Raw genomic sequence first — 12,207 nt, 5'->3', positions numbered from 1 at the left:
GGAAATCTATGGCAAACCTAGACAGCATATTAAAAAGCAGAGACATTACTTTGCTGACAAAGGTCCATATGGTCAAAGTTATGGTTTTTCCAGGAGTCATGTACAGATGTGAGAGTTGGACCATAAAGAAGGCTGATCACCAAATAATTGATGCTTTCCAATTGTGGTGCTATAGAAGACTCTTGAAAGTCTTGTGAAGTGCAAGGAGATCAAACCAGTCAATCCTAAAGGAAATCAACCCTGAATGTTCATTGAAAGGACTGATGCTGAAGCTGAAGTTCCAATACTTTGCCTGAAGTGAAGTGAAGTCGCTCAGTCGTGTCCAACTTTTTGCGACCCCGTGGACTGTAGCCTACCACGCTCCTCTGTCCATGGGATTTTATAGGCAAGAGTACTGGAGTGGGTTGCCATTTCCTTCTCCAGAGGATCTTCCTGACCCAGGGATCGAACCCAGGTCTCCCACACTGTAGGCAGATGCTTTACCGTCTGAGACCTGATGCAAAGAGCCGACTCATTGGAAAAGACACTGATGCTGGGAAAGATGGAGGGCAGGAGGAAAAGGGAGCATCAGAGGATGAGATGGTTGGATGGCATCACCTACCCAATGTACATGAGTTTGAGCAAACTCCAGGAAATAGTGAAGGACAGGGAAGCCTGGCTGCAGTCCATGGGGGTTCACAAACAGTCAGATATGATTTAGCAACTGAACAACAACACATTTACCCTTTTCCTTTTTTTTTTCTACCACCTGGAATAAGAATGTGATGGCTGGAGCTGCATCAGCCATCTTGGACCATGAGATATTGGTAAAGTAGAGAGATAGAAGGAGCCTGTGTCCCTAATGGCACCCAAGAGCCAATCCATAGCCTAGACCTTAAGACATTATTTATACAAGGAAAAAATATGTTGTTCAAATCCAGCCAATAATCATAAGTATCTGATCCATGGGATACTCTGCCTTACCACCCAAACTTTCTTTGCTATTATGACCACTTAGTCAAGGCCTCCTACTCTAGGAAATTTTCTTGGATTATACTCTAAGTGGAATAATCACTTCTTTATTTGACCAACTGCAGTACTTTGTCATAGCATAGTGGTGAAGAGTTCATGATCCAGAGTCAGACAAACCAGGGTTCAAAGTCAGGTTCTTCCACTTACTAGTCATGTGACCTTGGGCAAATCATCTCCCCTCTTTGAGCCTCAGTTTCATCAGCTCTCAGTTGGGATGGTAACACTACCATATCCCACAGCTTCCTGAAGCTTGCATGATGGTACAAGTAAAGCCCTTGGCATCCCATCAGCATGCAATGAAACTGCACTGAACTTTTCTAGACATCAGTCATTTGTGAGCCACTGTCAAGAATTTTTAATGATAATCTTTACCATAATCTACCTCCTATAATAGTTACCACTATTATAATATTTACTGGATATTTTTCTTTAACTTGGGTTTGTTGTTGTTTTGGCCATGCTATGAGGCATGTGGGATCTTAGTTCAGGGAAATCCGTTTCACTTGTGTTTTAATTGACTCTCCCTCCTACCTTTCTTCCACTTTTTATCCCTAAGCAATAACATATGGGAAATTACCGTTGGAGTTACTTTTCTTTGGAATGACATACATTAAATTAAACGCATAACCCCAGTTCACTTGTGTGTCACCTGAAGTCACCTCACAGCTCAAATGATGTGCCTGCCGCCCTTCCTAACGTGGTTACAAAGTACTTAGGAATGGGACACACCTGCGTCTTCTACTCCCCATCAACCAGGCTCCTTGAGGATGGGGCCCGAGTAGCACTTATCCCTGATTAGCCCAGAATCTGGGACATAGAGGGAACTCTATGAATATTGAATATTTGCTTAATAAGCAGGCGGACATTCTCTCATAGCCATATCAGAGACCTGGACAGACAGCACAGCCAAATTCCATTTCAGCACATTCCAAGGGCCAGCCAAATTCTTCTGCTGTGCTGGGTGCATGTTCTATCAAAAATTACACAAAAGGAGCGAGCTGTCAGCAGAGGAGTCTGCAATTGTTTCCACAAACATTTCCATGAACCTTAAACAGCTTTGGCTGTAATGGGACATGATCCACTTTAAGGCACCCTGGCAAGACCCATCCTGGCCAGTGAAACGTAGCAGGAATTCTACAGAAAAGGGATTCTTCTCTGAGCTGGACAAAGAAAACCTTCTGCAGGAGTTTTGTGCCACCTTAATGGTGAAAAACATTCTTGCAAAATATTTCCATCGGGGAGTTCAGTCCTTACGTAAAGCAAGAGGTGGTGACATTCTGAAAAGCACTGGATCCCAAGTAAAATGTGAGCTGTCACAAGGATGCAGCAGGAATCAGCTTCTGTGTCAGACACACTTTTTGAACGATGGAAATGTTTTGATGGAAAATCGTGCACTTGGCCTGTTATGAAGTAACCAAGTGAAATGATTTTTGGCATATAGAAATATTTTAGTTGGCCAGTTCATGCCAACTCAGACTGGAAGGTAACACTTCTCCCACCACCTCACCTTCCCGAGGCCAAATGGCTTACTGAAAAAATGAGACAGGTGTAGGCGGCAGGCAGGTTGGGATCCCAGAGCCTAAGACCTAAATGCAGAAGGCGCTGTAGTTGGAGCTATGTGTAAGTCTCTCAGTTGTGTCCAACTCTTTGCAATCCCATGGACCGCAGCCCACCAGGCTCCTCTGTCCATGGAATTTTCCAGGCAAGAATACTGGAATAGATAGCCATTCCTTTCTCCAGGAGATCTTCCCAACCCAGGGACCGAACCTGAATCTCCCACATTGCAGGAAGATTCTTTACCAGAGTTGGAGGGTCCTCATTAAAGAGGTGGCTGCCACTGGTGGAAAGCTTAACCAGGAGGAATGGCTTGACCTTCTAGGCCCATCTACACAGTGTCCTCACCCCACCCTGGAGCAAGCTGCGTGGCACAGCCACAGTTAAGCCCCAAGAAGCAGCCATGAGCCACCACGGGTCGTGCCTTGCTGGGCAATGGAGGGAACTTCTAGGAGTCGGGTCTTTCAGAGGAGACTGGAAATACCACTCACCCGCAGGATCGCTAGAAAATTACATGAATTCGGGGAGTGTGAAAAGAGCTTTGCACGCTGAGCAGTAGCCCACGACCTCCCTGGGGAGTGAAGACAGACGCATTCAGAGCTACAGTCAAAGGCAAGTGGCAGTCTGGAGGGTCAGAAGAACCCCTGGACCTGAGAGGACTAGGTGATGTCCGCAGCCGAATCAGTGCCGGATGGAAGAGCTGACTTTCACCATCAGGTCCAACTGGAAAAAGAACTTGGCTGCTGGCCAATGACTCCAGGAAGCCTGTCACCAGGGCTGCAGGCAGACCCAACACCCACCCTCAAGGACCATCTTGTCCCCGGAGAGAACTGTTCCACACCAGCAGGTGCTGCGCCAAGTACAGAGTCTCCCTACTCATGTCTTATGATGCTCTGCAGCGTGGCTTCCCAGGTGGCACTGGTGGTCAAGAATCTGCCTGCCAATGTAAGAGACGCCAAGAGACTCGGGTTTGATTCCTGTTCGGAAAGATCCCCTGGGGTAGGAAATGACAACCCACTCCAGTATTCTTGCCTGGGAAGTTCCACAGGCTGAGGAGCCTGGCGGGCTACAGTCCAGGGGGCCACAGAGAGTCGGACACGACCGAAAGACTGAGCAGACCCCAGGAGGTGTCCCGCATTTACCCCATGGTCTGGGTAAGGAACTCCTTCCTGAGGGTGAGAGGCTTGCCTGCGACCATCCAGTGAGTAAACAGAAGAGCAAAGAATGGAGTCCTGTATGGCATTAAAGATACTGCTTTCCTTCTGGAACTATTGGAAATAGAGTCATAGCATCACCTCGGTCCATCTCTCAAAGCCATGCCGCTACCTTGAGCTGCTGCTCTGCCTTCTGTCTGCACCTTTGTAACACTGAAGCCCACCAAGGACCAAGCTTGGCCAGCTGCTGGTCCAGCCCCGTCTGCTCCACCCACACCACACCGCCACCTCTAACTCCTTCCAGCACTGTCCACCAGCACCATCCAGCCTGCCCTCTTCCTCTGGTTTCAAGCCACAGGCTCTTTCCTGAAGAATGCAGCAGACAAGCCAGGTTTAACTGCTACTCTTAAAGCTCGTTCTCCCCAACTCTCTCTAAGGATGGCCGGGGTGTGGCAAGGGGAAGAGAGTACAGGATGATAAGAGATTATTCAACTCTCATCTTGCCAACATCTCAAAAAGTCTGTCTCCAGTTGGCCGCCGGGACCTCAAAAGCAGTCCTCCTGTGGCCCTGTGAGCAGGGAAGCCCTGTCATCTGGCCACCCACCCACCCCCAAGCTCCTATTTATACCTCTCGGCCGAGCTCTCCTTTTTTGGACAATGTCACTGTCTTGCGGATGCCCGGTCCTTGCACCTTTTTACCAGGGAGGGAGAGCAACACAGAGTAACACACGAAGCTGGCCCACCTCCAGTGCTGTAACTTAAGATCCTATCTCCGTCCCCTTAGGGCAATTTCCGATGGCCCAATTGGCCAACCTCTCAGCCAGCTTCTTCGAAACAGGAAGCTGGCCAGCTGTGCCCAGTTGGGCAAGCCCTGGCCCCCTCCAGGCTGGTTGTTCCACAGCCAATTCTATGGAGGCACGTGGCATCTTCTGGCCGGAGTGGCCACATCTTCTAGAGCCCCAGGGCAGGCACTGGCCTGGCACTGCCTAGCACCTTGGCCCATCCAAATACATCCAGCCCATATGTTCCTTGAAGTTCGCAGGGCAGGTGCTCATCAGCCCAGTCTCCAGGGAGGAGCAGCGGAGTTCAGACACACTTGGTTCCCAGGTGGAGCAGGGGACCTTTCTCCTTCCTATTTCTAATGGACTGATGTGTATATGGCTTGCTCACCTCCCAAAAGGGTCCACAGCATTTTCCCATAAAAGCACATGTTCAACTGTTCAATGAAAGAAAAAGAACAGGAAACAACCAGCAAAGAGGGAGAAGAGAAGAAAACAAGCTCCCCCAGGACATCTGACAAAGGCGAGCTATGCTTTCAGCACAGCACTTGGCTCTGGGCTTCCCAGCAATTTGAACAAAGACGGATGCAGGTGGGTGGGTAGTGATGGAGCATAAACGAAAACCAGGCCTCAGGAACCCTGGCTAATCAGACACACAACACACACCTACCGGGTGCAGGGGCTGTGACCCACGCTGGGACACAGGGGACGGAGATACGGCCCCTGTCCGGGTGGCAGACCGATGAGTGGGGTAGGTGAGAGACGAGCTCACCTGTGGGGTACTGCTCTGCGCCCCTCTCATGCAGATGGAAAGGGTGGATGCTGGACAGAATGGGAGAGGGACAGTGCCACCTGGCATGGCCTGGCTGCACCCGTGGGTGCTGGTGAGGCCGCCCTCTCTGCTTGCCAAGCTGTCCCTGCGCCCTAGAGAAGTGTCAGGATCCTAGGAGAAAGCCCTTCCCTAATTTGGAGGCTGCCCTTGAGTGTGGCAGCCACCCAACTGGCCCGGCGAGTGATTACTCACCTCTCTGGCAGGATGTGACAATGCCAGGAACCAAGAATGGGTCCCTTGTTGCCACAGGTCCAGAATCGTCCTCCCGGCTCCTACCGTCCCCCACACCCACACACAAGATGCCATGGCTGGGGTCCTCCAGGCTTCCTCAACTGAGCCACCTCCTGGGCCCACGGCATCTGGCCACCGAGCCAGCAGACCCAGGCCCTTCCTCGTTTCCTGCCTCCAGCTTGCTGGTCATCCCTGGGGTGGTGGGGTGCAGGGGTAGTTGTTTCCCTACCTGCAGAGGAGGGGTGCAGCTAGCATGGGACTGAGGTCTGCCAGCCTTGACATTCTAGGAGGAATCTTGTTAGGGTGAAAATTGGACTCGAACTCAGGTCTCCAGCTCCCAGCACTGGCACCACACCTAGTCAGCACTCAAGGACTCACTGAACAGACCCTGGTGGTCCAGGGGTTAAGAACCCGACTTGCAATGCAGGAGACACAGGTTTGATCCCTGTTCAGGGAACTAAGATCCCATATGCCGCAGAGCAAGAGAAGCCCCTGCAAAAACCTAGTGTAATCAACATAAAAAAAAAAACCACCTCACTGAATAAATAAATGCATGAAGGGCCCCCCAAGGATGTGTGAGCTGAGCAGCAGCTGGGAGGCACTCTTCCCTCCCTGCTGCAAACCAGGCAGCAGAGACCAGAGCTGCTCCAGGGGAGACTCTTCACCCTCCAGGAGGCCTTATGAGGGTCCCACTCAGCTTATCCCTCCCATGCCCACGCACTACCTGCCTGGACCGCCACACCCCCAGGCTAGGAGTTCGGCTCTCACACTCCCCAGCCAGTGACCCTGAACTAGCCCCTTGTCTCTCAGCCTCAGTCTTGTCATCCATAAAATGGGGGCGAGGGGATGGTAAGAACAGTAAGCGCAGTAAGAACAAGGTAAGGGTCCATCCCCATTTGACAGATGAGAAAACTGAGGCTTATACAGGGGCTCTGTGGGAACTCTCTGTACTTTCTGCTCAATATTTCCACCAGACTAAAATGGTTTTTAAAAACAAAACAAAAACCCAGGCCTGAAGAGGTGAGTGAGCAACTGGCTTAAGGCACAGCGCTGGTAAGTTGGCACCTGGCAGAATGTGGACCTTCTAACCCCAGGCCCAGAAACTGCCCTCCCCTGCCCGTGTCATCTCCAGGGCTGAGTCACTCTACCTGGTACCTGTGCAGGTGAGGGGGATACGAGCCAGCAAGTAGCCTACCTTCGGGGCACGGGGTCTGGCGATACAGACCCACGTGCCAGGCTGATTCCCTCAACAACATGGAAGCCCCGCAGACTCCTCTGGAAAGCTGAAGGGCAACAGATAGCACAAGCCTGGACTCCCCTCAGCTGAGCCAAGTCCAGCTGTACCTGAGCCCCTGGGACTGAGTGTCAGGGCAGAGATGGAAAAAATGGGGCAGATCTCAGAATCTCAGGTCTCTACCTAGCGCAGCCACTGCAGGGAACAGGAATGTGGGAGGGATGCAGGCTGGGGTGAGCGGCAAGCACTCCAAGAATGACTCCTTTCATGTTAAAGCCCAACAAGGTAAGAGGGTGCCAGAAGCCCCAAGAGAATGGGTCTCATGGCTTACTGGCCAGAGGAGGAGGCCAGAGGACTGTGGGGCTGGAGAGTTCCCACTGCAGCCCACACCCCACCTTCTGAGCCCCAGTCGGCTCAGGTCTGCAAGCCCCACCCGGATCGTGCCTGAAGCGATCGCTCATGCAGGCACACCCCGGGCACAGAGATGGCCAGTGTGACATTCACGCTCATCTCCCACCTTCTACAAGGCCCAGTGGGGGAGGAACGAGAGAGGACAGACAGCAGGGGAGCCACAAGTCACCCCCGAAAAGAAGGGGGAGAGACAGGTGGGCAGTGGGAATAGCTGCTGGCTCGGAGACCTCACAGGTGATGTGAAAGGCATTCCGTGACCCAGCGTCGAAAAGAGAAACATGTGCCCAGCCTGAAGCGGCAGGTGAGGAAGCTCCAGCCACTCCTGACTCTGCGGGGTCACCTGAGCCAAGGCGTCCTGGCCTCAGAAGAGGAGGCCGTTTCTGGGACATTTCAGGTCCTAGGCTGGGTGCCTGAGAAACACCGTCTCGTTTCTCCCTGGCACACAGTAGGTAAAGAATAAATATTTGGAGAAGTGAATGAATGTCGTATCACCCAGGAAGGCCAGGCTGCTCCATCCACAGCCTCTCTCTGCTCTCTGCTCCCACTGAGAGTGGCGGCAGGGGCTGTCATGCTATAGCTCCCTACTACCTGCAGGACAAACACCTGACGTTCCAGCTTGGAGGCACAGGTGGCGTCTCTCTTCGACCTCACCCCTCATGACTGCCCTGCACAAAGCACGCCAAAGCAGAGCACCGTCACCTCTCAAATGTGCCCCCAGCTGCCCCACTCCCGTGGGGAGACCATGGCCAACGTGGTGGAAGTCACAGTCAGCACAGCCTTGACTCCGGCCCAGGTTTCGATCTGCGTTCTGCCTCTTCTGTAACTTTGAGCAATTTACTAATCTCTCTGCATCTTCATCCATGAAGCGGGCGGGGAAAAGTGACACCTGTTCCATAGGCTTCGTAATGCTTCAGTGAGTGTGTGTCTGTAAGTGAAGCACCCTGATGCCTGGCCACGGTGAGCGCCCAGGAAACACTTGCTGGATGGATGATGCTGACGATGCTGAACCTGCTGACCCCAGAAGTTTTCCCTTTCTCTCAATGAGTCCAGCTGGAAATTTCCTGTCCCACAGAGATCTCTCTGTCCCCCCTTCTCCCCCACCCACCTCTAGGCATTTGGTACTAAGAACTGACTTGTGACAGCTGCCCACATTCTCACGGCCGTTACCCGGCATCTTGTGTGTGCTTCCTGCCCTGTCTCCCCGACTAGGGGCAGCTCCTTAAGGGACAGAGCTGGCCTCACATGCCCCTCTGGGAGCCCTCGGCTGCACCTTACCCAGAATGAAAGCTGTTCAGGGATTTATGGGTTAACAGGTTATCACTCCATGCATCTGTGTTGGTTGAGGCCCGTCCTGCCTGGAGGCAGAGGGATGGATGAGGTGGCCTTTAAGGAAGGGGGTTTCAGGTGGTAACCATGAGAACCTCTAAGTCTGCTAAGAGGAAGTAAATAGAGACTTTGAGGGCTGAGAGAAAAGGGTTATATCCAGGTTACATAAAGGAAATGCACAGCCCAGTCCATGCTGCCAGGAGCCACTCCGGAAAGCAGCTCCCCACCACCTGGCAGCTCCCTGGATCCCTGGCATAGAGTAAGGACTTAACAGATGAATGAACGAGTGAGTGAACAGATAAACTTAAAGCCGGCAGGACTCGGCAACCACCACCCTGGGAACCAAGACACAAAGCTCTGACCTGAACAGGATTGTTGACGACAGTGATAATGAAGAGGAAGGGGATGAAGCAGCTGCCCTTGGGCACTCGCTGTGAGCCAGGCCCTGGGCACAGCCCTCCCACTGTGTGTCTCTAGTCAATCCTCACAACTTCTGTTCCCCTTTTTGCAGACAGAGACTGAGGGTTAGGGAAGTTACATCACTTTGCCCAAAGTAAAGTCAGTAAGGAACAGAGCCTGGCTCACACCCTGATGCCTCATGCTCAGCACTGTTTCTGTACCAAATTGATGGAAATGGGTCAGTCCCTCAATAGCTTTGTCCCAGCTGACCTGCCTGAGACATAAGCACAGTGCCTACAGCTGCCAGGCACTCCCAGAGCTGCTGACGCCCAATCCTGATGACGGCATCTTTTGGCAAAGCCATTCTCAGCATCTCACTCTGTCTCAAGCTGGGCTCAGCTGAAGGCCTGGAGCAATATCACCTCTGTGTCCATCTCTGCCCACCAGGCAGAGGGGGCTGGCGTAACAGTGATGCTGGTAGCATGCTTAGTCGCTCAGTTGTGTCTGACTATTTGCGACCCCATGGACGGTAGCCCACCAGGCCCCTCTGTATATGGGATTCTCTAGGCAAGAATACTAGAGTGGGTAGCCATTCTCTTCTCCAGGGGATCTTCCCAACCCAGAGATCCAACCCACCTCCCCTGCATTTCAGGCAGATTCCCTACTGTCTAAGCCACCAGGGAAGCCCAGGGTCACACGACCATGTTGAAAATGACCAGCAACAATCTGCAGAGCCCATGACAAAGCACTTTCTACCAGTAACTCCACAGGACATTTGATCATCCAGTAAGGTAGGAAGGATGGTCAGATCCCCATTTTAAAGATGGGCAAATTGGGACTTGCCTGGAGGTCCAGTGGTTAAGACTTCACCTTCTTATGAAGGGGGTGCGGGTTCCATCCCCAGTTGGGTTGCTAAGATCCCACATGCCTTGCAGCCGCAACATAAAACAGAAAAAATACTGTAACAAATTCAATAAAGACTTTACAAATGGTCCACATTTAAAAAAAAAAAAAAAGATGGACAAATTGAGGTTAAGTGACTTTCAAAAGGCCACAGAACCAAGGCAGTAGCAAAGGAACCTGGGTCTCCTACCTCCCAGTCCACAAGAGACTCTACAACCATTTATTTCCATTTAAAATGGTACCTGACTTCTGGGCAGGGAAACAAAAGACAGCTAGTACAATTCTCTCTCAGCAGAGCAAACTGTGAAAGGGCCACACACGGAAACGTTAACAGTGATCATCTCATCGGCAAGCTTTATCCTCCTCTTTCTAGATTCTATTTTAGAAATTTCATCAACGGGTTTATTTCTGTAAAGAGAAAAAGAACTAAAAGATAACTAAAAGAGTAAGTTCTAAAGGTGATGCAAGGACAATACAATTGTGAGACAGAAAAAAAGAAGAAGAACGAACAAAAAGCCAGGCTGAGTTTGCAGGCGTCTTGATTTTGCATCTTCCTTCCTGGTCCTGGCTGGAAGGGGCCGCAGGGAGAAGTCAGCAGGAGCTCAGGCTCCCAGGAGCTCTTCAGGGGATACCTTTTGTCGTTGTTCCTTTTATTTTTTTAATTTGAAAGTTTATACTGGCCCCACATATCCCTCCACCCACATTTTTTTCTTCTCATTCTCCCTTGGGTGCTGGCTCCAGGGTACTTGGAACAAGGGGTTGTTTAACGCGCTGAGGCAGGCGCTGGGGTTGATGCTGCCAAGGGGCTGCTGAAGACAGAGCTCGGGAAATAAATTCTGTAAATAGAGTCTGGGCAGAGACCGTCAGGAGTGCTGTCCCAGTGTCTCTGTATGGGGCAGAACTCTGTCGTGCTCAGGCTGCTGCAGGTCGGCTGGCCTCTTGGGCTGCTTTGAGGTCCCTGTTGCTGCATAAACCAGCTTGTTTTTCCCATTTTCAGCAGCAGGCCTTAAAACAGACAGAAAACCCTTCTCCTGCCTGCGACTGCAGGGAATCGGGGCTGGCAAGCGGGGCGGAGGTGTTCATCAAACCTCACTGACTTTGTCCAGCAGCAGCACATTTCACGTTAATGGCATCTGTGGATGCAAGCGCGAGCTGGAAAAGGAACATTCCAGAGGAAGCGAGGGAGGCAGAGGGCAGAGCACAGTCTACACGGATTTAGCTAAACGTGTCTGCATTCAGAAAGACAGTATGGGCTTTCTCACCTCTGAGCCAGAGACTGCGATGTCACAATGAAGTACAAAGAGGGTCATCTGAACACTAATTGTGATGGCAAAAAATGAGAGGGAAACAAAACCCAGAGGCTTCCCTGGAAGTCCAATGGTTAAGACTCTGTGCTTCCACATATATCACATATTAACACACATACACATATATGGAATCTAGAAAAATGTGCTGATGAACCTATTTACAGGGCAGAAATAGAGATTCAGACATAGAAAACAGACTTATGGACACAGTGCGGAAAGGAGAGGGTGGGACGAATTGAGAGAGTAGCATCCAAATATCTGCATTACTATGTGTGAAACAGGTAGCTAATGGGAAGTCACTGTATATATAGCACAAGGAGCTCAGCCCGGTGCTCTGTGACAACCTAGACGGCTGGGATGGGGCGGGAGGTGGGGAGGTTCAAGAGGGAGGGGACATATGTATACCTATGGTTGATTCATGTTGATGTACTGCAGAAACCAACACAATATTGCAAAGCAATTATCCTCCAATTAAAAATAAGTAAAGTAAAAAAAAAAAAAGACTCTGTGCTTCCAATGCTGGGGACAAGGGTTTGATCCCTGGTTGGGAACTAAGATCCCAAATGCTGTCTGGTGGCCAAAAAAAAAAAAAAAAAACCACCCTAAATTACAATACATATATGGGATATATGTGTGTGTGTGGTGTGTGTGCTTAGTCGTGTCTGACTCTTTGCAACCCCATGGACTGTAGCCCACCAGGCTCCTCTATCCATGGGATTTCCCGGTCAAGAATACTGGAGTGGGTTGCCATTTCCTCTTCCAGGGGATCTTCCCAACCCAGGGATCGAACCTGCGTCTCCTGCATTGGCAGGCAGATTCTTTACCACTGAGCCACCTGGGAAGACCATAGGATAGGAGGCCTTTAAAAAATCAGATTCATTTGAGGCCACTGAAAGAGGGCTTATTTTCAAGATAACTTAAAGGAAATAATAAATAAGGAAATAAACAAACCACACAGGTGGGGACGGACCAGGCAGTAGGCTAGTTCCCCACAGTCCCCTGGTGTAGACAATCACCCTTCCAGACAGCCCCTGAGAAAAGCATAAATCACATCTATGGAGGTTTT

At 50.8% G+C, this 12,207-nt stretch overlaps 1 protein-coding gene across 4 annotated transcripts in view; it reads right to left on the bottom strand.

The window, feature by feature from the left end:
• GRK5 (G protein-coupled receptor kinase 5) overlaps nt 1-12,207 on the bottom strand; it is a 234,187-nt gene that overhangs the window by 103,615 nt on the left and 118,365 nt on the right. The window lies entirely within an intron of this gene.

The sequence above is a fragment of the Moschus berezovskii genome, chromosome 12 (assembly GCF_049115385.1).
Source record: "Moschus berezovskii isolate FMDL1 chromosome 12, NW_MosBer_1.0, whole genome shotgun sequence".
In the NCBI taxonomy this organism is placed as follows: domain Eukaryota; kingdom Metazoa; phylum Chordata; class Mammalia; order Artiodactyla; family Moschidae; genus Moschus; species Moschus berezovskii.
The sequence above is the reverse complement of the archived record's forward strand: the minus strand, read 5'-3'. Positions and strand labels throughout refer to the sequence as shown.